Below are 5,310 nucleotides of genomic sequence, written 5' to 3' on the forward strand. Positions count from 1 at the left end.
GTCTTCATCGAGTCAACACAATCAAGAAAGGTTGCGGTGTGCAAGTTCAAGTGGAGCATCACGAAGAGATTAAATGCTTGAAGCTTGCCGTCCTTTGTGGTGACAATGGACTTGTGAAGATGTGCAGAAGAAAGGCTCACCCATAGTGGAGTATGGGGGAGCAATCAACTAGTCTTCATCGAGCCAACACAATCAAGAAAGGTGGTCCAACTTGAGGGAGTCAAGATCGTCATCATCTAGCTCAAGTGGACCATGTGCAAGGCAAAGGTTTGCCCTTGATAGGTTTTCTATTTTACCGGTCTCATGTTGGTAGTTGGGAGACCGGGTTATAGGATCGATTGCCATACTATCAAGGGGGGCTCTCGATGAGTAGCTTGATCGTATCGTTAGTTGAGAGCTCAAACCATTTCATCCTTGCATCATCTTTCTTGGTTCTTGTTTGGTTCTCTTTGTGAGTCTTAGAGCTTACGGTCATCTTGTTGACAAGCTTGAGTTCATCGAAAACGGAGTTCGCTTGCATCTTCTATGATGTTTTCGATGTTGGAGGTTTTGCCGGTTCTTCTCGGTTGGAGGTTTCACTCCTCTTTTTGTTAGGCATACCTCCCCTGCCTCTTCTTACTATAACTAGTCGTAGTTTTTGATGCTACTCGTCGTCTTGTTTCCAACAAGCTTGAGTTTGCTCAATTCGGAGCTCATATGCAGAAGTTATGGCAGTTCTTGTTTTCTTGAGTGTGGTTTTTGTCAGGGTCCCAGCGGTAGTACCGTGGTACCCAGCGGTAGTACCGCTGAGGGGTCTCAAGCGGCAGTACAGCTCCGCAGTGGTAGTACCGGCGGTGACTCCGCAGCAGTATTACTGCTGGCTTACCAGGTCCCTACCACGTCGATTCGAGGGGTCTTTTTCTGTGTCGGATTGTGCGGTACCTCGCTGCGGCAGTAGTGCGGCAGTACTGCTCCTTAGTGGAAGTACCGCCCTTCCTCCGCGGTAGTACCGCCCGGTTCCCTCTTTCCCTTTCCCCTTTGTTCTGCGCGGCAGTACCGCCGAAGGGAGCGGTAGTACCGCTTAACCCAGCGGTAGTACCGCTGTCTCCTGCGGTACTACCACCCCAAGGTTCCTGTTTTGTTGCTCCTTTTTCCCTGTTTCTTCTGCTTGAGCGGTAGTACTGCTCGTGGAGCGGTAGTACCGCTCGTGTGCGGGCTGAGCACATAACGGTTGGATTTTCCCCCTCCTATAAAAGGGGGTCTTCTTCCCCAATGTATCTTATCCTTCGAGCTCGTGTTCTTCCCCCATTGTTGACCTTCTTCGAGCTTGCTAACTCTCAATCCCTCCATGGATTCTTGCTAGTTTTTGAGGGAAAAGAGGGAGGAGATCTAGATCCACATTTCCACCAATCACTTTCTCCTCTATGTGAGGGGAACCCCTTGGATCTAGATCTTGGAGTTCTTTGCGTTCTCCTTCTTGTTCTTCCTCTCATTTTCCTCCCTAGCATTAGTTGCTTCGGTGGGATTTGAGAGAGAAGGACTTGGGCACTCCGTGTGCCCTTGCCATTGCATTTGGTCCATCGGTTTGAGTTCTCCACGGTCATACGTGGAAGTTACAAGTTGAGAAGCTTATTACTCTTGGGTGCTTGGTACCCTTGAGCTTGTTCCTCTTGGGTGCTTGGGCGCCCTAGACGGTTGGTGGTGTTCGGAGCTCAATCATTGTGGTGTAAAGCTCCGGGAAAGCGTCGGGGTCTCCAATTAGGTTGTGGAGATCGCCCCGAGCAATTTGACGGGTACCGGTGACCGCCCCCAAGGGTTGCCAAAGTGTACGGGTTCGGTGACCGCCCCCAAGGGTTGCCATTTGTACGGGTTCGGTGACCGCCCTCAAGGGTCCCTTAGTGGAATCACGACATCTTGCATTGTGCGAGGGCGTGAGGGGATTACGGTGGCCCTAGTGGCTTCTTGGGGAGCATTGTGCCTCCACACCACTCCAAACGGAGATTAGCATCCGCAAGGGTGTGAACTTCAGGATACATCGTCGTCTCCGCGTGCCTCGGTTATCTCTTACCCGAGCCCTTTACTTATGCACTTTACTTTGTGATAGCCATATTGTTTCTTGTCATATATCTTGCTATCTCATAGTTGCTTATCTTGCTTAGCATAAGTTGTTGGTGCACATAGGTGAGCCTAGTTGTTTTAGGTTTTGTGCTTGACAAATTAACCGCTAGGTTTATTCCGCATTTGTTCAAGCCTAAACCGTAATTATTTTAAAATACCTATTCACCCCCCCCCCCTCTAGGAGACATCCACGATCTTTCAGCGTGGGGTGAATATTCTCGTGTGTGCTTTTTTGCTTTATCACTAAGTAGTTTTTATTTGTTGTTCTAAGTTGTTCTCTATCTTTAGTTATGGATATGGAACACTAAACACTCGATGGAGATGGGGGACCTCCTAAAACCCTCGATGCTTGTTATGTGAAAAATATTATGGACTACTTTGATAATCCTGAGAAAACCCCATTCAACTTGATAATGGAGAAGTCTGAAGATTTTCATGATTCAGTTTATAGACCTGAAAATCTTGATATCCTTAAATATTGCTATGATAATTATTATTACAATTATGATATTGATGTATTTATGGAGAATAACTCCATTGTCCAAGAAAAGATTAATATTTTGCAGGAGTCTATGGAAGAAGAAATTGATGAAACTGCGAGCTCATTGGATGAAAAAGATGATGAGGAGAGCGAAGAACAAATGGAGAAAGACCGAATTGATCACCCGTGCCCACCTTCTAGTGAGAGTAACTCTTCAACTCATACATTGTTTAATTTCCCTTCGTTCTTACTGAAGGATGAATGCCATGAGAATTGCTATGATCCTGTTGATTCGTTTGAAATATCCCTTTTTGATGATGCTTGCTATGCTTGTGGCCATGTGAAAGTGCAACTACCCCTGGGTGGTTTTGGTAATTACTAACAACATATAGCTCATTGAACTAATACTATTTCAAGATGATCATTTCAGAAAGTTCAATGATTGGGATGGCATGGATTAGGAATGTGGACCCCTCAAAATGCTAAGGACACACATTGGCTCAAGCTCAAGACTCTACATTTTCATTTTAGTGATCCAACATCACATTGAGTCCACAGGGAAAGCCAATACTATTAAAAGGGATGAGGTGTTTCTTAATGGCTTACTTGCTCAAAATGCTTAGTGATATGCTCCAAAAACCCTCAACCATTTTCTCATATCCACATATGTCCCAAACCAAAAGTCAAACTCGGCCCCACCAAAATGTTCTATCCAGCGCCACCGAGTTCACTTGACATAGCCACTGCCAGAAACCCTAGTCATTTCGGTCTCACCGATAGGGATCTCGGTCTCACCGAGATGGGATTGCAAACTCTCTATTTCCCTTCGTAATGTTTTGGCTCAACCGAGACGAGCGATCGGTCCCACCGAGTTCGCAATGCAAACTGTCTGTTTCCCTTTCCTAACGTTTCGGTCTCACCGAAATGAGCGAATCGGTCCCACCGAGTTTGCCTGACCAACTCTCTGGTTAGCTTATTACCAAAGTCAGTCCTACCGAGTTTGTGTAATCGGTCTCACCGAGATTATGTTATGCCCTAACCCTATTGGAATCTGTCCCACCGAGTTGACATGTCGGTCCCACCAAAAAGCCTAACATTCACATTTTGAACTGAATCGGTCTGACCAAGTTTTTTGATTCGGTCCCATCGAGTTTTGTAAATTGTGTGTAATGGTTACATTTTGTGTGGAGGCTATATATACCCCTCCACCCTTCCTTCATTAGTAAGGAGAGCCATCAGAACGTGCCTACACTTCCAGCATACATTTTCTGAGAAAGAACCACCTACTCATGTGTTGAGACCAAGATATTCCATTCCAACCATATGAATCGTGATCTCTATCCTTCCCCAAGTTGCTTTCCACTCAAATCATCTTTCCACCAAATACAAATCTGTGAGAGAGAGAGTTGAGCGTTGGGGAGACTATCATTTGAAGCACAAGAGAATGAGTTCATCATCAACACACCATTTATTACCTTTTGGAGAGTGGTGTCTCCTAGATTGGTTAGGTGTCACTTGGGAGCCTCCGTCAAGATTGTGGAGTTGAACCAAGGAGTTTTTACAGGCAACGAGATCGCCTACTTCGTGAAGATCTACCCTAGCGAGGCAAGTCCTTCGTGGGCGATGGCAATCGTGGGATAGACAAGGTTGATTCTTCATGGTCCCTTCGTGGGTGGAGCCCTTCGTGGACTCGCGCAACCGTTACCCTTCGTGGGTTGAAGTCTCCATCAACGTGGATGTACGATAGCACCACCTAACAGAACCACGCCAAAAATCTCCGTGTCTACTTGCGTTTGCTCCCTCCAAACTCCTCCCTTTACCTTCATATGCAATGTTTTACATTCTGCTGATATACTCTTAGACTTGCATGTGTAGGTTGATTGCTTGACTTGTTCTAAGTGGCTAAAATCTGCCAAGATTTAAAATTGGGAAAAGGCAAGATTTCTATTAAGTCAAGTAGTCTAATCACTCCCCCCTAGACATACTTCCGATCCTACAAGTAGTATCAGAACTTTGGTCTCCATTTGCCTTGATTTCCATAGCTTTGGTTATCATAGCCTTGGTTTCACAACCTAGGAGAGTATGGCATCTAGCGAGGGAAATTACCACCGTAGAGGTCCTTACTTTGATGGTACTAATTTTGCTAGTTGGAAGCATAAGATGAAAATGCATATTCTTGGACATAACCCCGCCATTTGGGCTATTGTGTGCATTGGCTTGCAAGATGACTTCTTTGATGGGAGAGAACCGAACCATGAGGATAGCGCGGAAGAGTTGAAGATGCTACAATACAATGCTCAAGCTTGTGATATCCTCTTCAACGGATTATGCCCCAAAGAATTCAACAAAATCAGCCGTCTTGAGAATGCAAAGTAAATTTAGGATACTTTGATTGATATGCACGAGGGTACCAACTCCGTCAAGGAATCCAATTTGGATGTGCTTCAAAGTCAACTAGACAATTTCAAAATTAAGGATGGTGAAGGTGTCGCCGAAATGTACTCTAGGCTTGCTCTCATCACAAATGAGATTGCCAGCTTAGGAAGTGAAGAGATGACCGATAGATTCATCATCAAGAAGATCCAAAGAGCCTTGGATGGAAAATATGATACCATCTGCACATTGATCCAAATGATGCCCAACTACAAAGATCTCAAGCCAACGGAAGTCATTGGAAGAATTGTTGCTCATGAGATGTCACTCAAGGATAAGTAAGAGCTTCACAACAAGTC

This window comes from Triticum aestivum, chromosome 1A (genome assembly GCF_018294505.1).
Source record: "Triticum aestivum cultivar Chinese Spring chromosome 1A, IWGSC CS RefSeq v2.1, whole genome shotgun sequence".
Classification (NCBI taxonomy): Eukaryota; Viridiplantae; Streptophyta; class Magnoliopsida; order Poales; family Poaceae; genus Triticum; species Triticum aestivum.